Source organism: Furipterus horrens, unplaced genomic scaffold (genome assembly GCF_987537825.1).
Source record: "Furipterus horrens unplaced genomic scaffold, mFurHor1.1.pri manual_scaffold_12, whole genome shotgun sequence".
Taxonomy (NCBI): domain Eukaryota; kingdom Metazoa; phylum Chordata; class Mammalia; order Chiroptera; family Furipteridae; genus Furipterus; species Furipterus horrens.
This window is the reverse complement of record NW_028327182.1, coordinates 15,913,764-15,934,356: the sequence shown is the minus strand read 5'-3', so window position 1 is coordinate 15,934,356 and position 20,593 is coordinate 15,913,764.

The following is a 20,593-nucleotide window of genomic DNA, read 5'->3' as shown; positions in this document are numbered from 1 at the left end:
CTTTGCCAAATAGGGCTTGCCTGTAAAGATTATATACGGGGATGACTTTATTTGAAAAGCATATGATGATAATAGTTTGTTCTACTTTAGTATTTCCTAATCTGCCCTGGATTTTTATTCAACTATAAAAAGTTGACATAAAAGACAGGAAGAAGTAACAAAGTTTAAAATGATAAGTTAGATATAAATCTAAATCTGAACTTAAAAATTAATTATGCAACTGTAGTAATAAAGTTTCTTAAGATATTTTAACTTAAGACCCTTTTGAATCAAATACAAACATAGAATATTGAATTTATTTTATACAGTAAACTCTGTGTTCTTTGTAAAAACAAACTCCAAATATTTTAGTATTTTTATGCCAACAAATCTGAAACCATAGCAGTTAACAATCAGGTTCCAATCAAGAGACAGAAGTCATGCTATTGATTTGATTTATTTTTGCTTTCTAAAAACATTTTATTTAGAAATAATTTCAGACTTATGACTGGCTGCAAATATAGTCCAAAGTTTTCCTAAAAATTCTTTACCAGCTTCTCCAAGACCTAAAAAATTACATAACCACAGCACAATGATAAAAATTAAGAAATTAATATTGATACAACACTAATCTAGACACTATTCAAATTTACTGTGGTCCCACTAATCCTTTTTTTACCATCCTAATAAGCAATACAGACTCATTGCATTTACTTTACATTTCTTCTGAAATCTGACTCACACATTTTTCGGCAAGAGTAACACAGAAATTAGTTCCACCTTTTTCAGTGTGTCATGTCATACCAGGTATATGATGACAGCATGCCTCGTTAGTAGTGATATTAAATTTGATAACTTTGTTGAGATGGTGTCTGCCAAATTTCTGTCCCCCAAAACTACTGTTCTCTGCTTTTAATTAATTGTATATATCTTATGGGAAGACACTTTGCAACTTTCCTCAACTAATTTTAGTATGCACTGATAATATACTTGCCTAGGACAATTATATCAGTGTGTCTGCAAAATGGTGATGTATTTTTAGAATTCCTTCTCTATATATTCAAATTGTGCTATATGGAAAAATTGTCCCTTCTCCATTTATCTATCCATCATCCACTTATTTATTATATCAGTATAAACTCACGGATATTTACTTTATGGGATTTAATACATTACTTAGCATTATTATTTTGTGACTAAAAATGTTCCAGATTTGGCCACTGATGCCTTTTTTTATTTCAACCCCTGAGTTCTTTTAAAATGGCATATTCAATTACATAAAGCAAATACTAGAAGACCACAAAAAGGATATTAACAACAACACACTCATAGTAGGGGACTTCAACACTCCATTATCAACAATAGACAGATCATCAAAGCAAAGAAACACCAAGGATATACAGGCATTGAACAACACACTAAACCGCATGGACTTAACTGATATATATATAGAACTTTCCACTCCAAAGAAGCAAAATATACATTCTATTCAAATGCACATGGGACATTTTCAAAGATAGACCACATGATAGGACACAAAATAAGCCTCAACAAATTCAAGACAATTAAAATTATATCAAGCATCTTTCCAGACTACAATGCCTTGAAACTGAAAATCAACCTCAGAGAAAAAAATCAAAGACACCCAAACTCATGGAGAATGAATAACAAGCTATTAAATAATGAATGGGTTAACAATGACATCAAAGAAGAAATCAAGAAATTTCTAGAAACTAATGATAATGAACACAAAACAGCCCAAAACCTATGGGACACAGCAAAAGCAGTCCTAAGAGGGAAGTTCAGAGCAATACAGGCATATCTGAAAAGGATAGAAGAATCTCAAATAAAAAATCTAACCCTAAAGCTACAAGAACTAGAACAACAACAACAAACAAAGCCTAGGGCAAAAAGAAGGAAAGAAATCATCAAGATCAGAGCAGAATTAAATGACATAGAGACTAAACAAACAATCCAAAAGATCAACAAAACTAGGAGATGGTTCTTCGAAAAAATAAATAAAATCGACAAGCCTCTAGCCAGGCTCATCAAGAAAAAAAGAGAAGACCCAAATAAACAAAATCAGAAATGAAAGAGGAGAAATCACGACTGATACCACAGAAATACAAACGATAGTAAGAAATTACTACAAACAACTGTATGGCAAGAAATTTGACAACCTAGAAGAAATGGACAAATTTCTAGAAACATATAACCTTCCAAAACTGAATCAAGAAGAAGTAGAAAGTCTCAACAGACCAGTAACAAAGAAGGAAATTGAAACAGTAATCAAAAATCTCCCTGCACACAAAAGCCCTGAACCAGGTGGCTTCACAGGCGAATTTTACAAAACATTTAGGGAAGAACTAACTCCCACCCTCCTCAAACCATTCCAAAAAATCCAAGAAGAGGGAAAAATCCCAAACTCTTTCTATGAAGCCAGTATTACCCTAATCCCCAAACCAGGTCAAGACACATCAAAGAAAGAAAACTACAGGCCAACATCACTGATGAACATAGATGCTAAAATCCTCAATAAAATATTGACAAACAGGATCCAGCAATACATCAAAAAGATCATACACCACGACCAAGTGGGATTCATCCCAGGGATGCAAGGATGGTTTAATATTCACAAATCAATAAATATAATACATCACCTAAACAAAACGAAAGACAAAAATAACATGATCATATCAATAGATGCAGAAAAAGCATTTGATAAAGTACAACACCCATTTATGATGAAAACACTCAGCAATATGGGAATAGAGGGAGCATACCTTAACATAATTAAGGCTATATATATGAGAAGCCTGAAGCCAACATCATACTCAATGGACAAAAACTGAAAGCATTCCCCCTGAAATCAGTAACTAGACAAGGCTGTCCACTCTCTTCACTCCTATTCAACATAGTGTTGGAAGTCCTAGCCACAGCAATCAGACAAGAAAAAGAAATAAAAGGCATCCAGATTGGGAAAGAAGAAGTGAAACTATCATTATATGCAGACGACATGATAGTATACCTAGAAAACCCTATAAATTCCACTAAAAGACTACTCAATATAATAAGTGAATTTGGCAAAATAGCAGGGTACAAAATAAATATACAGAAGTCTAAGGCATTTCTGTACACCAACAATAAAATATCAGAGACAGAGCCAAAAAAGAAAATACCATTTACTATAGCAACAAGAAAAATAAAGTACCTAAGAGTAAACTTAACCAAAGAGAGAAAAGACCTGTACTCTGAAAATTATGTAACATTGAATAAAGAAATTAAGGAAGATACAAATAAATGGTAGCAAATACCATGTTCTTGGATGGGAGGAATCAACATCATCAAAATGGCCATACTACCCAAAGCAATTTACAGATTCAATGCAATCCTTATTAAAATACCAATGACATATTTCACAGACCTAGAACAAATATTCCAAAAATTCATATGGAACCAAAAAAGACCCCGAATAGCAAAAGCAATCTTGAAACAGAAGAACACAGCAGGAGGAATCACAACACCAGACATCAAACAATACTACAAAGCCACTGTGATCAAAACAGTCTGGTACTAGCATAAGAACAGCCATATCTATCAGTGGAACAGAATAGAGAGTCCAGAAATAAACCCAGGCCTCTATGGTCAACTAATATTTGATAAAGGAGGTAGGAACATAAAATGGAGTGAGAAGAGCCTCTTTAACAAATGGTGCTAGGAGAACTGGACAGGGACTTGCAAAAAAATGAAACTAGACCACCAACTTACACCACATACGAGAATAAACTCAAGATGGATCAAAGACTTAAATGTAAGCCATGACAGCATAAAAGTCCTAGAGGAAAACATAGGCATGAAAATTTCAGATATCTCATGTAACAATATCTTCATAGATACATCTCCTAAGGCAAGAGGAATAAAGGAAAAAATAAACAAATGGGATTATATCAAACTAAAGAGTTTCTGCTCAGCAAAAGAAAACACCAGCAAGATGAAAAGGAAACAAACCATATGGGAAAACATGTTTGCCAATGACATCACAGACAGGGGACTGATTTCCAAAATATATAAAGAGCTTATAAGACTCAACATCAAGAAAACAAACAACCCAATTAAAAAATGGGCAAAGGACTTGAACAAACACTTCTCTGAAGAGGACATACAAAAGGTCCATAGACACATGAAAAAATGCTCAACATCATTAGCCATCAGGGAGATGCAAATAAAAGCCACAATGAGATACCATTTTACACCAGTCAGAATGGCCATCATCAACAAATCAACAAACAAGTGCTGGCGAGGATGTGGAGAAATGGAAATCCTACTGCACTGTTGGTGGGAATGCAGACTGGTGCAGGGTGCAGCCACTATGGAAAATAGTATGAAATTACCTCAAAAAACTAAAAATGGAACTGCCTTTTGAACCAGCGATTCCACAGCTAGGATTATACCCCCAAAATCCAAAAACACTAATTCAAAAGAACTTATGCACCCCTATGTTCATGGCAGCACTGTTTACAATAGCTAAGTGCTGGAAACAACCTAAGAGCCCATCTGTAGATGAGTGGATCAAAAAACTGTGGTACATTTACACAATGGAATACTATGTAGCAGAAAGAAAGAAGGAATTCCTGCCATTTGCAACAACATGGATGGAACTAGAGAGAATTATGCTTAGTGAAATAAGCCAGGCAAAGAAAGAAAAATACCATATGATATCACCTAATACAGGAAACTAAAGAACAACACAAAAAAAGGAACTAAATAGAACAAAAAGCAGAATAGCAGTCAATAGGGGGGATGGGAGAGGGAGAGAAGGGGGATAAGTAAGGGAAGGGTTTAATCAAAGAACGTGTATAAATGACTCATGGACATGGACAACAGGGAGGGATATGATTGTGGGAGAAGGGGTGGGCTGGATGGGGGAGAGAAATGGGGGAAAAATGGGACAACTGTAATTGAAAAAAACTAACTAACTAACTAAATAAATAAATAAAATGGCATTCTCTTTTTTGAGCATTTTCTTACTTTCTGCAATCATACAGTTGATGTTCCAAGTTCATCTTGTACTTCTGTTGCCTTAGACCTAGAATAATCTGTTTTCTTTTACTGAAAAATGGTATTTATAAGTAGATATCTGAGCACTAGGTTTTATCACTGCTATTAAGGTGTGATTATTTTTAGAATAATCTAAGCTCAGAAATATGTGTATGGACACATATTCCCATGTGTTTACATGCATGTACATGTGTACATATTTAAAAAATCATATCCTATTTTAATATTTCTGATTTCAATACAATACCACAAGGTTAATTTTGGTCTCTCATCTTTCTTTATTTTTAATACCTGCCTCTGACAGTGAGAAACTTGGTTTTCATTATCCATAATATATTTACCGGTTTGAGCAAAGTGTAGAAACCTTGACTTCCTTTAACATTCTTTTACTTATACCATTTATAATTTTCTTAAATAATTCTTCTGTATACACTTAGAGCTATATCAAATAGTTTCATAATTTTTCTTCAACAATGAAACATAAGTTAGGAAACTCAACAGGAAAAAAATATATATGAGGGAGGACCCCCTAAGAACCAGAATTTATTTATAAAAATTGTGTATTTATTATATTCTTGCATGTTTAAACATCAATTGCCTTCAAAGTCCTCTCTATTTGATATATTACACCTATCTACACATTTTTTCCAGTGTTCAAAATGGTTTTTGAACTCATCGGTTTTGATGCCTTTTAGTGCTTCTCAGGTTTTTTGTTTCACTTCTTCCACATTGGCAAAATGTTTCCCTTTGAAAACTTTTCTTATCACCGGAAACAAAAAAAAAGTCACTTGGGGTGAGATGGAGTGAATAGGGAGGGTCGGGTATGGGGGTCATGCCATTTTTGGTGAAAAACGACTGAACCCTTAGCATGGTGTGGGCAGCTGCGCTCATAAATCACCCATCATGAAATAGGTAAATACTTTGAAAGAGTCTTCAAAAAAATTCATGGGAGCTGAATGCAGCCTCTCACAACAACACCAGCTAGTACACCGATACAAATGGGTTCCAAGAAAACTGGGGGAAGCCTGTACTACAAGGAGCCTGGCCTTCAGAGTATAATTTCATTTTTCTTGGGGTACTCCCTCATGTGTGTGTGTATATGTATTTTTTCCAGTGGCATGTATATTTATGTTCACAGAAATTAGATATATAAATAAAATGCAAATTTACATACACATATATATGATTTTATGTACAACAACGGTTGATTAAAACAGTCACTGTATGGCAATGGTCAACTCTAGAGGGATTTTTAAAACCAAATAGCCAATATAATAATTTTTAAAAAATTGGAAAACATGTCAATAGCCTGTTAAGCGCTGACTTTTTAATGTTGAGATCAGGTACCACTAGAAATATTTATTTTTAGATAACCTATTTTTTTATGGCTTTGCAAAGATAAAGTATGCTTCCAGAATGCTTTCTCAGAGTGAATTAGAAACTGAAGTAGTATTAGAATACACATCATAGAATCCCAAGCATGAGTTTAAATAATTTTATAGGTAAAATTTGCATATCTACAGCCCATTAAAGTAAACAGAGAAAATTTTCTTTTTTAACAGGTCATTTTAGAAATTTATTATACTTTTTTTTTCAGTAATGCTATATTCTTTTCTCCTGAAAACCTTTCTTTTAAGTAAATGAATAACTCTTGGCTGTATGTATTAAAGGTAAAGTGATTTTTCCACATATGCATAAGATTGTAACCATATGCACCCAATAGTCCAGTTTCTACCATGGGTTATATTACATCAAAATAAATGACAAAATCTCTGCCTGGAAAGTCAATATTACAGGGGAATAAGTGATGTAATAAAAATAACCAGTGTTGTCTATTAACTTTAATTGGAATACACTTTCACTGCAGTTTCCAGAATAAGATTGTTTAATACTTACTAGACAAATAAGAAAAAAGTCAAATATATTGAATAGGTTTAATAATTAAAAGCATGTATTTGCATTTTACAAACATTGTTTATTTTATTTTTTTTTAGTATAAGCATTATTTTAAGAGACAGGAAGTAGAAACTATGATTGATTAATTAGCATTGATTAATGAGATTTGTGATCCAGAGTAAAATTTAAGGCTCTCCTCTCTTCCTCAACCATTCATTTAAGTAAAGTAGTTCTATGCATTAAGAGTTGCCTTGAGATTAATTTTCTTTTTAAAAAGAGCTTTTTTAATTCTATGTTTAAAAACTACTGGATAGTGTAAAAGAGAACATCTTTTTCCCAACTCTGGTTTTCTTGAGAAAGATTTTCCCTAAACACTCTGTTAGCTCCCACTCTCTCTTACTTCTACCCTAGAGTTATCTAGTTGGTTGGAGAGAGCTGTCAAAGGTGGTGCACAATTCTCAGTGAGCAAGGTTAAGCAGAAGTCCATTTCATGAGATCTGGTCACTTAACAGCTGCTTTCTTCATTCAGACTCAAATAACTGTTGAATCTGAACACAAAATTTCCATCAATGGGCTGCCACAAGGTTCAGTCTGGGGCAGCCTCCTTTGTTTAACTTACTTGGCTCTCATGACAAGTTATGTAACCTGGTTCTATCTGTAGTGAGATATTATGGGATTCTGTCTTTTTAATTTCTTTAATTAATCAAAATCTGGTCTGAGAATTAGAATGATGGTTGTTTTCAAGACCAAATTGAATAAATCACCTTCAAGGATTTTTTCCTCTAAGCAAAGAGAATAAAATTGGCTACCAACTAGTGATTGATTACTTGGTGCCACACTGTATTCTATATGACTTTCACTTACCATATCTTTTAACTCCTTTATATCTAATATGATTGCTCCTCTTATGTTCGTTGATTAAGATGAACATAATGTAATGATTAAGAAACTGAGACAGTTAGCCTAAGGATGTGACTGTTAAGTGGCAGAACTTCAACTCAAATTTAGTTCTGTCGATTTTAAAGACTATTTAAAAATATATATTTAATGTGAAAAACGATATAATGACACGATTATTTTAATGTAATTTTTTTTGTATTAAGTGATAAAAATACTAAAACAACAAAAAAATGAGTACCCACAGTTTGATCGCTTTCTGATTCCCCCTTTCTGTTTCACATCTCTGATTAATTTAATACAAATTATTATTTTTTTTTTCAAATTATTTTTTTAATGTGCTCAGAAATTTTCTCTTGTTCTTACAGAACTTGTATACATATGTAGATAGTTTGGATATTTTCTTTATATATTCATAATTGTAATCTACAAATTGTAATATTATGAAACACTGTTTTTCAATAACAACATATTATACATCAAATTCTATTTTTAACTTAATTTAGGCACATTTATTATTCTACCTTAATTAGATTGTGCTGTACATGACTGACTAGCTCTAAAGTTTTATTTTTCTCTAATTTATTTCTGTTTCCCCTTTTCTTTCTGTATCACTGCATATAGCAACACCACTACATACACATACATAATGAAATCAAGCTTTCTACATGCCTATGTACCCTAAGAAACATGGAGGTTTTTAACTTGAATTCAGATAAATCAGGTTACAAGACAACTTTACAAGGAGTTTCATTTACTACTCCTATTTGTCTTGCAAAGTTTCTATATTATTTAAAAGGATTCTAAAAGATTTTGTTTGCTTCAGGAACAGATGGGCACCGTCACATGAGAGCTACCCACACAGTTTTATAGTTAATGCAGTTTGTGGCAAGTTTTCCAGTTGACGTTTTACAGTGTATAAATTCATAGCAATAAAAATCTTGTGCAACACACATCCCGTCATGTCACTTCATTTGTTGATTAGGTATCATTTGCATTCTTTTCATGGGTTTCTTTAGCCTTTACACTTCTTTTTTTCCCTCTCATTAAATTAGAATTATATAAACTACTTATAGACACACATATTTTGCTCAATAGTATAGAAAAGAAATGTATAATAGTTCTAAAAAGCTTTAAGAGTTAGATAGCCAAATGGGACAATGGTTAACATAGAATTTATAGCATTATTCAAGCTTTCTTTTTTATTTCAGTTTTGTAAGTTGTATTTTTCTAGTGCTTGTCAATTTTATATTTCACATGTAGTTGTTTGTAACATGCTCGCAATGTCTTTTAAATACCCAATATTCTGATATTAGCTATTTTTTGCCTTGTCTCTTTTTAAAAAATTTCTCTATAAGTTTGAAATTTATAAGATTTTTAAAATCACTATAATCCAGATTTATCAATTTTATTATGTTCTGAGAAACAGATTTGCTATCTTGATTCTATTTGTTTTAGTAATTTCTACTGTTATATTATTTACTTTTTAAATTTTATTTTGTTGTCCATTCTATAATATATTTAGGTAGATGCTTAGTTCTTTAGCGTTAACCTTTCTTTTTTTCTAATATATACATTAAAAAATATAAGTGTTCCTCAACTGTTTTAATACATTGAATCACTTTTGGTAGGACTATTTTATTGTCATTTATTTAAAAACTTTATTGCAATATTTTCAACTATGATGTCTTATTTTGTATGTAGGGTATTTAGAGAATGACTTTTATAGTAAATAAATACAGACATTTCCTAATATGTTTTTGCTTATTATTTCAAATATAATCAATTATGATCAAAGAAAATTCTGTATCTTTTCAAACTTTTGTCATTTTTTAAGCCTTGCTTTATTGTCCACCATATGGTCATTAGAATGTGGTATTTTGAAGAGGAAAATGTGTAGTTAGAGAATATTTCTCCTGTGATTATTGATTCTTTTTAGAAATGCTAAGTAGAGATAAAAAGCATTAGTAAGCATTATTACAGGGCCTTTGTTTGGGGGCATCTAATTATTTGACTGACCCAATTCGAGTCCCAATATCCCTTTGGAAGAGACAAAGTGACATAGTTTAATAATTCTTAAAGCTCAATATAAATTTTAACAAGAGATCACAGTTAATGATAATAAACACATGAACATATTACTTAAATGCAAATTAATCTGATTAACAAGGAGACTGAAAAATGCAGAGCAGATAAAAAAACAGCCCACAGCACTCAAGACACTAAAGAGGTTGAACCAAAGGAAGCAGAAAATCAGTGTGAAAACAATTCCTCAGAAAGCTGATGGAAACCTTTCCTAGGATATTCCATAACACTTGCCATGAGGACTTGAGCCAACTTGATCTGAATCTCAAAGTGCCAGTTAACCTTAGCTGATATCTGGACTATGATTTGAATAATTAACTTATTTAAATTGGAATTTTCTTGGTCATTTGCCTAAAGTTATCTCACGACATCTGGTTGCAAAATGCTATTGTTAAATTTGAAATTTTATGGGAAGAACAGGTTTAAAAATGGGAGAGATATTATATAAAATGGGAACATCTGTCTTAAGAGCTTTCAGCAGACCAAAGACCCATTCAGAACATGTTTATATTAAAAATTCCTTTTGTTTGCCATTCATAAATGCCAAAAAGCACATCTCACCTAATCTCATTTCAGAGCAGAGCTCAAAAGAAGACTGTGTTCTGCACCTTATTTAAAAGTTGCTACGATAAAGATATAAAAAGTTGAAACTACTTCTCGAGTGGTTGAAAATAAAGGATTCCTAGAAAAAAATTAACCGAATGAAATAAAATGTTTTTTTTTCCTCAGAAGTATATGTATTTTAGATTTTAAAATACTGAAGTATAATGTATATGTAGAAAAGTATACAAAACTTATGTATAAAGCTTAATGAATTTTCAGAGTGAACTCACCTCATAACTGGTCAGTTTTTACACACACACACACACACACACACACACAAATCTGCTGTGATTATCGGACTGCATTAATTCCACTGAACAATGGGGAGTACTTGGCATTCATCACTGACTCTTTCAATTCATAAACATTGCACATCTCTTTAACTATTCCAAAAAAGATGATTTTAATTTTCCATGAAGGGATCTGGAACACTGTTCATCGGATAATAATCTGGTACCTAGTGTCTAGGTATTTATGATTTTAAATTATATTAAAAAAACTAATTTTATGATTCTTAAAGGCAGATATTGAGAGATGGAATTCACCTTGTCAATTTTACTTATTAATTCTAATAAGTTATTTACAGATTTGCCATAACTTTCTATGTATAAGCAGATGTGAATTGTTTATTTTTTTCTTGTCTTATTGCACTGGATGGATATCCGATACAGTCTCTTTGCCAATCGCACAGTAGAAAAAATTGCAATATTTCACCATTAAAATAGATGTTGGCTATAGACTTTTTGATTTCACCCTTTCTTAAACTAATGATGTTTCCTTTTATTTCATTGTTATCCTCAGCAGACACATTTCAAGGATAAGTAGGGATTTTCTAATTTTGTAAAAGAAAAGCATTTAAAAAAGTGGAGCACCTTATATAAAATCATAGAAAATAAAATAATTTGAGAAACTGTAAATAGTTTGTTCTAACTGGCCTATTGCATGCAGTTTGGGGAAAGGCAAAAAAGAGGAGGCTGAGCTAAGAAACAGGCAAAAATCATGAAGAAACTTGCAGTCCATACTTGGTGTTCTCAAGGCAGGGTGTGACATTGAGGAGTTGAGCTAACTGAGTCATATCTTCTCTACATTTTTTTTTTTTTTTTTGCAAATAGGCCTGGCTTTGAGTGATAGAACAAGTAATTAATATCCCTTTATAAGTGCAGAATAACTTGTTTATACTATGTCTACTTGGACTCCACAATCTTGGTTTTAATAGATCCACAACCTTTCTTAACTATAAGAATCTAGAAACTTTAAAAAGTAAACATTCAACAGCATAAAGGGTAGGAAAAAAGTAGGTTTACAGTTCATATGGAAAATAATACAATAATTAATCAATAACAATACAAGAATAAACTGTTTTTGTACTCACAACTGTAAACCTACTTTTGGCCCAACCTGTATTAACTCCATTCAGGACATAAAATCTCTTTCCACATCCTTCATTGCTCTTTGCCTAGTTCTTAGTACAGCGCCTGATGCAATATTGGTCCTGATCAATGTTATCTGAATCACATGCCCAGTATGAACTAATCACGGTAGCCTAGATATTCTAATTAGATAGGCCTGGATCATATGCCTATGCTTGTATCTGGGAGCAAGGCCATATGGTCTAAGGGAAGTAAGGACTCACAAAGGATATTTTAGACACTATTACCAAAGGGAAGGGGTACTAAGTAAACAAAAATATTCACCAATGTGCTCTAATTCATAATTCTCTAATTCACTGAGTTATCAATAAAAGCACAAGTATGGGGGGGACCGCAAAAGCAAAATTTATTTATAAAAAGTGTTGTATTTATTCTTACAAGTTTAAACTTCTGTCACCTTCAAACTACTCTCCCTTTGATACAGTATACCTGTTGGGATGTTTTTTCCACTGCTCAAAGCAGTTTTTGAACTCATCAATTTTGATGCATTTTTTGCTTCTGCCATTTTTGTTTCACTTCTCCACATTGGCAAAATGTTTCTTTCTGACGATTTTTTCATCCAAGAGAGCAAAAAAAAAAAAATATATATATATATATAGGGCAGCTGGAGGGCCGGAGACCTGGGGAAGAGTGGCAGTTTAGACCACAGCTGTCTGCTGGCAGGATTCCTTCTGCTCCATGAGGTCAGCTTTCAACTGATTGCATGAAACGCACCTGTGTTGGGGAAGGCACTTCTGCTTTCTTTCTTTATTTTTTTTAAAAAATGTATTTTATTGATTATGTTGTTACAGTAGTCCCAATTTTTTCCCCTTTGCTCCCCTCTGCCCAGTATCCCCCTTCCCCCAGCAATCCTACCCCCCTTAGTTCATGTCCATGAGTCGTGCATATAAGTTCTTCGGATTCTCCCTCTCCTATACTATTCTTAACTTCCCCCTGTTTATTTGTACCAACCAGTTATGCTTCATAATCCCTGCACCATTTCCCCATTTCTCTCCCTTCCCCCTCCCAGCTGATAATGCTCCAAATGATTCCTATACCTATGCTTCTGTTCCTACTCTGGTTTGCTTAGTTGGATTTTGTTTTTATATTTAGATTCTGTTGTTGATAGTTGTGAGTTTGTTGTCATTTTAGTGTTCATAGTTTTGATCTTCTTTTTCTTAAATAAGTCCTTTTAACATCTCATATAATAACGGCTTGCACCCTGACTGGTTTGGCTCATTGGATTGAGCGTCGGCCTGCGAGCTAAGTGTCGCTGGTTCGATCTTCCAGTCAGGGCACATCAGAGAAGGAAAACTCTGACTCCAAAAAACCTCTGCTACCTTGCGGCATACCTCTTCAGGGAAAAGGCTAAGGGAGTAAACCCCGACAGAAAATCCGGAGCCGGAGTCCCTAAGGCGGTTTGACGTTGTAGTCAACACCGGCAACTCCTGTGGTGCACCTGAAGCCAAGCTGTATTGACTCCGTCTTTCCCTTGGACCCTTCAGCTGCGAAGAGAGGGGGGGTCTGCTGCATGGGCAACAGCAGACCCTCCATATCACCCTGCCCAGGCTCTGTAGCTTCAGCTTCACTGGAGAGGACACTCCAGCGTCATCGCAAGATGTCGATTCAACACGGGAGGAGACAGATACTGTGTCACTCCCGAGTCGGACTGCACAGCCATTCTCGGTGGTGCAGATAGACTCTTAAGAAGCTACACCATCGTCTCTCGAGACGGACGGCTGCCGACGACTATATATATTGCTTTGGTCAAGACTGGGTGAATAGGGAGGGTGGGGCGTGTGGGACAAGCCATTTTTGGTCAAAAACTGCTGAATGCTCAGCATGGTGTGAGCAGGTGTGCTTATAAATCACCCATCACAAAATGGGAAATCTGTTGAAAGAGTCTTCAAAAAAAAAAAAAAATTAACTGAAGCTGAACACAGCCTCTCACAACAACACCAGCTGGTACACTGATGCAAATGAGTACCTATAATACTCATCCAGTGGAGGAAGCCTGTACTGCAAGGAGCCTGCCCTCCAGAAGATAATTCCATTTTTTTAGGGATCCCTCCTTATACTTACACTCCTCATTAGCAATAAGTTTAAATGATCGGGCAACTTTACTAAAATTTGTCATTTGGACTTTAAAATGTAATAGTATTAATTATACCATGGAAGAATATATACACTTTGAAAAAATTCTAATATATAATGCACAATGTTTGAGAGGAAACTGTTTACTTGCAAATTACTTCTTGAAAATGAAGGTCATTCAGTATTAACATGGTGCACAGCTCAAGGGGACAGTATTCACTTTGTATGCTGGGGAAGTGGAAACCATGTAGCTGTGTAATGTGGTTAATTACATTCCTAATTACATACAAAATTTCCCAAAGGATATAACTCATTAGGTTAGATAACATTTTCATAGATTTGACATTTCATTGGTCAATGTTACAATGCATGTTTCTTACAGAAATAACTTTTTATTAATCTAGAAAATATTTCTTCCTTGGAAGTTATGGTTTCTATGAGTCTAGATGGAGGCTGCTCTAAGAACCGTCAATGTGAATCTGGATTCTTTTGTATGCATTTTTTTCTAGGAATACATTGACTAAAGTCCCAGAATGTCTACACCGTCCATGAATCCACAATCTCCGTATGGGACTGATAAAGTTACTTACTTTATAGTATTAATTTAAGGAATTACAAAATTAAAAAATTTCCTTTGGATGCACAGAGATATAACACACTAGCAACAGACAAACAGTCTACTAGCAAATTTATCACCAGCAAAAATTGGTTATAGAGATAAAAAATTAAAACTCACTTGAACCCTGGATAGTGTGGCTCAATAGATTGAATGCTGCCTTGCAAACCAAAGGGTTGCCAGTTTGATTCCCAGTCAGGGCACATGCCTGGGTTGCTGGCCAGGTCCCCAGTAGTGGGCATGAGAGAGGCAACCACACACTGATATTTCTCTCCCTCTTTCTCTCTCCCTTTCCCTCTCTCTAAAAATGAATACATAAAATCTTTAAAAAACCCACTTGAAGTTAAGGTTGTGAAAACTCATTCTCTAAACACAATATCCAAATAAAGTGACCATGTGAGGAACATTTTCACACATTTTAATTTTACAGGAAATTGGTAATTTGAAAACAAATAGGGACAGCAAAGGAATCATTCTTTAAGCAGACAGGCTCTTCTGTAAACTTGTCCTTGTGAAAAACTGCCCATGAGCATATTTAAGGGCTTATTGTTCTGTTTTCTGTGTATGAGGTATGATCATACATCTGGGGAATGAGTTATGAAATGGAAAACGTTCCCTGGCCAGAGACTACAGACAGAGCTGTTCCGGTGTTGCTTTGGCATGGTGACAACAGCTTAAAATTCTTTTAGTGCAGCCAGAGGTGAGAGTGTCAGTTTCTCTCAGATGGTAAGGTAAAAATTATCCTAATCTGCACACCTTGCTTGTGATTTTATAATTCTGACCAAGAAATTACAAGAGCAACATGTGTATTGAATTACATAATAATTGTGAAACATCTTTTCTTAATTTATTTTTATTTGTTTTCAAATGTTATTCACTACCTAGCCAAACAAACAAGTAAGACATGTGTGAATATTTTGTATCGCTGTCCATAAAGACATAGATGAGTAACAATGAAATAAATACCATGACTTTTTCCTTGGCTTCAGGTTTGTTCATTATTGACAGAAGAAGTTAAAAACAGCAATTTTCTTTTAATACTATGTCTCTGTTATTTGAAGATAATCTATCAATTTATCAACATATTTAGTCTAATTTCTTAAAACTTGTTATAATTTGTGACTAGGGATATGGACAGAAGCATGAAGGGATTTTAACATAAATCTATTAATTTTCTATTGTTACTACTTTACTAAATTAATTAAAATCTGCATGTATTAAAACACTTATGAATGTGGTACACTATAATATAGCTTAATGCTAAATTGTTTTTTCTACAGGTTAAAAATTGTAGAAAGCTCATGAGATTATATTTTGTTTTATTTAGTATGCTTTAAAAAAGTCGCTTAAATAGGACATTAGCAAGATGGCAGAATAGGAGGCCCCCTGCTCATATTCTCTGACAGCAACAATAATTGGGCAGGCATCCACGGACAAAAGTGCTTTTGTGGAAGCTTTGGGATCCAGGTAGAAGGTTGTGAAGCCACAGGCGAGTCCAAGACGAAGGAGGGTCATTTAAGAATACTGGTTTGCACCCAGGTGACAGGCTTGTAGACCATGGTCTGGGCTATGGACGTAGAAACAGCCATATCTCCTATGATCTTGGCTATAGTCCCATTTGGTTTAAGACCTGCTACCAGCACCATCCACCAAGGGTCCTGGGAGGAGAGACACCTGCTCATGCCTCTGGTAACAGGCCCGTCAACCTCAGTCCCAGCTGTATACCCTGAAGCAGTCCATGGCTTCAGCCCTTCTGCAGACAAGATATGGAAACAACCTAAGTGTGCATAAGCAGATGAATGGATAAAGAAAACATGTGAATATACCATGAAATATTATTTGTTAATAAAAAAGAAATCCTGTCGTTAGCAACAACATAGTTGAACTTGGGTGACATCATGCTAAGGGAAATAAGCTGGACATAGAGAGGCAAATACTTGTGATTTAAATTATACATGGATTCTATAAAGAGCAAAATGCAGACACAGAGAGTAAAATGGTGATTACTAGTGGCTGGGGGCCAGGGGAAATGAGATGTTTGTGAAAGCACACAAACGATCTAGGTAGCTAACATACAACATGGTGATTACAGTTAATAATATGTATTGCAGTTTTGAAATTTGCTAAGAGAGTAAGTAAATCAGAAGTGTCTTATCTCCCCCTCCCCACACACAAATGTTAACTATGTGAGGTGATGGATATGCTAATTGGCTTGATTATGGCAATTGTTTTAATATGTGTAAAATCACCACATTGTATGCCTTGAGTATTTACATTTGTCAACTATATCTCAATAAAGCTAGAAATAGTGCTTAAACAAAATATTAAATGTATCAGTTTGGTGAAATTGATTCATTTCCCTCTTTTACTCTGTTTGTATTGTGGAAAATGATCTTTTATGAATATATACTTTTCTTAAGACATGCAAATTAATTTAAATGAATTAAGTGCAAAAGTGAATTTAATTTTTTAATCATGTTGATATCAATAATAGCATCTAATATTTTTAAATCAAGCAATTCAGTATTTTGATATGTGCTTCAACAGTTATGAATAATTTGCAAGTGTTTTCACTACCAAAATAGCTCTAAATTCTAACTTCAAAGACTTTAATGTATTGGTCACTGGATGGTGTGGCTTAGTTGGTCAGAGTGTTGTTTCGTAACCGAAAGGTCACGGGTTTAATTCCTCGTCTGGGTGCATAGGATCCCTGGCCCAGGCATGTACGGGAGGAAAACAGTTGATGTTTCTCTCTCACATCAATGTTTCTCTCTCTCTCTTTCTCACTCTCTAAAATCAATGCAATATTGTCCTCGGGTGAGTATAAAAAATTAAACGCATTGGGCACTTTTTGAATTTTTGTGTCTTTTTAGCATTCTGGAAATTTCCTAGACTTACTTATTCAATATCTATGTTTATCTAGAAGACTTTATATAATATTGTTCACAGTAAAGTATATTTTGTTTTATTCTAACAGATATGGAGAAACAGCATGTTGTTTTTTGTAAAGTGAATGCTTTTCACGTATAAAGCCCTGAATATCTTTTTCTAATTTGCCCATATAATTTGTACTCCATCTAACATATCTCTTACTTCACAGTATTATTCTTTTTTGTTCCATTCTGTCACCTCAGACTTCTACAAACCAACTCCTTTTGTTTCCTTTGAAATATTATTCCAATTAATGGTGATGGGAGACATATAACTGAGGGACAGTATTCTCCATTTAAGTCAAAGTTGATTCTCATCTGAATTCAACTGAAGAGGATTTTAAATACTGAACAATAACTTTTAACAGAATTACTAATCAGAATGTTTATTTTTCTTTGGCAAAATGAAAGCAATAACATACCCAAGGCATAGGTGAATTCAGCTACTTGGATTATATATTTACAATATAAGTGATGTCTTTCCTGAAGAAATTAAAATGAAATATGTTTGATAATATGTGTGTAAGCTAAATACTCTCCTTCAGAAACAAGAAACAGATTTATGAAATTTGTTCTCTCTCCTTTCTGTTCCCCTTTCCTCTTGACAGAAACTGGGGATTAAATGAAGTTTTTATGGAATGAACATCCATCATCAATTCTTTCTCTTCTCAAGCTAAAAAATAATAATAATAAAGGTTGTTTCCTTCTTTCCTTCCTTCCTTCCCTCCTTCTTTCCATTTTTCCTCCCTTCCTTCTTTCCTTTCTTCCTTCCTTCCCTCTTTTCTTCCTTCTTTCTTTCCTTCCTTTCTTCCTTTTTCTATTTATGTTCTTATTCTCTAATAAATCGTAAGATACCTAAGAAAAAGCTTTTTAGCCAAAATGTTACTTATGGAAGTTTGTTTGAAACAACTTCTGAAATCATAAATTGACTCTGAAAGCCAACTAAGAAATAGAATTCTTCTAATGGTAAATAGTCCCCAGTTTTCTAAGAGTTTGAGATAGTTATACTTAAAACATTCTCTTTGGTCCTCTGTCCTCCAGCATATCAATGAGAAATCTATTAAGGAGAAGAGAAATTAATGGATGCTCTTTTCTAGGGTCTGTTCACTTAATGACCCTATAGTAGCACATAACTTTGATGTTTCTAATCAGTCAAGAACATTTCTTTATATCTACCTGAAAGTAAAAAGAGGTAATCCAGATGTGTTAGGTAAATTGTAATAATAAAATGATATATTTCTTACATGCTAAAGTGGGCCTTAAAGACTGATCATTTAACTTAAAACATAGGTAATGGATAGATTTTTGAAAATATTTTTTGAAAAACACCCTATGAAAATTGAAGTCAAATAATTTGACTTTCTTTAGGACTCATTTTAATACATTTTGAAAAGATTATAAATCACACAGACACAGACACACACATACTCTCTCTCTCTCTCTCTCTCTCTCTCTGTCTCTCTCTTTCTACTCCAGCAAAGATAAAAGTCTATATAACAGAAAGCTGTGGAATATAGGAATGCTTTTCTAGTGGGTAGGATATAGTCTGAAAGTTTTATAAACATGGAGAATTAAGTTAAAACCCAAATGACTCTGGATAGTATTGTAGGTCATTTATCAATTACATATGCAAACATAGATTTTTTTTTTCAAGTAGAACTGCTAAATGAGCTTCTGTTTCTGGTTGAAAACTGAATCTGTGTATCACTCAATATTGCAAAATCAGAAATGAGGCAGTATCATTTTTAATTGGGCCTGTATTACTAGGTGATCCTTTATTACTAAAGCCTATAAAAAGTCTTTAACTTTTTAGGTCTAATTATCTACTTTGTAAGAAATGTAGTGGCCCATATACTTTTTAGTGTTTGGTAATGTTCACTTCCTACCTCCGTCATTGTGTTTACAGTCAATGCTCTGTTTGTGTACAGCAAAAGACCATCAAAATGTCTCTACTTAATGGAGTTTAGTCTAGAGTTGCTTGCTGTAAATAAAGACGAGAAAAGGACACTTGCTTTCCCCAGGAATGTGGCGTAGTCTCTGATGTTTCGGTCTTAGGAGCTGAGCTTGTTTATTTTTCAAATGAATTTCAATTTTGTAAAATAAGTCCTAGATATTTTTATGCATGGTGATATGATAAACTAGTTCATTGTTGCCTAAGACATAAGTTTAATTTTGAATTCTCATAAATATATATAATACTTTGTCAGTAATATGGGGGAAATGGAAAATACATGTTTCTTTTCTTGAGAAATTGAATGCCACTCAATTACATATGTGTCATGAGCTTATTCTGGGCTGAGCAGTGTCATCAGTGATGGAGGAAATCCAGTTGAGCTCTTCAGTGGACTGTGTGGAGTTGAAGGCAGAAGTGGTGGTAGCAGTTTTTTTACAACCACACCTAATTTGAAAATAAATTTTGTTGTCTACAATGGAATAATCAGACAGGGCATGTCTCCCAAAGGAGAAAAAAAAAACTATCTACAGCAAATAATGTATAAACCCAAGCTGAATGGTAGAGGGAGTGCCAAATAAATGTCATGGACATATGACAAATGTAGAGACTTAAAGAATAAGGAGCTTGAGTCAGGGTGTCTTTATGAAAGTTGTGTGACTTGAGCTGGCAGCCTTTATAATATAAGTTGAGCAAGAATGAAAAGCCCAGATATATAAATGTATTTGGAATAGCAGGAACTCCAGGATCAGAGGGACTTTTTATAGGTGTGTGACCAGGAATGAATACAGGTAATGTAGACTGAACAAGTAATCTGAGTAGTTTGAACTTTCTCCTATGCCAATGGTGGGCGGGGGGGTACTGAATACTATTATTTTTTAACTATTATTTATTGGAAAAAACTAAGCTTGAAAAAAAGTCTCATGAACCAAATAGAAAATATTACTGTTCCTATTTCCAACGTCCCTTAGATATTGTCTAAAGTCATACAGATGGTTCATTTATCTATAGCCACTTCTGCTAGGAGCTCTTAAGATAAAAGATAGTTAGAAAATGATTTATTCCTTTTCTCTCC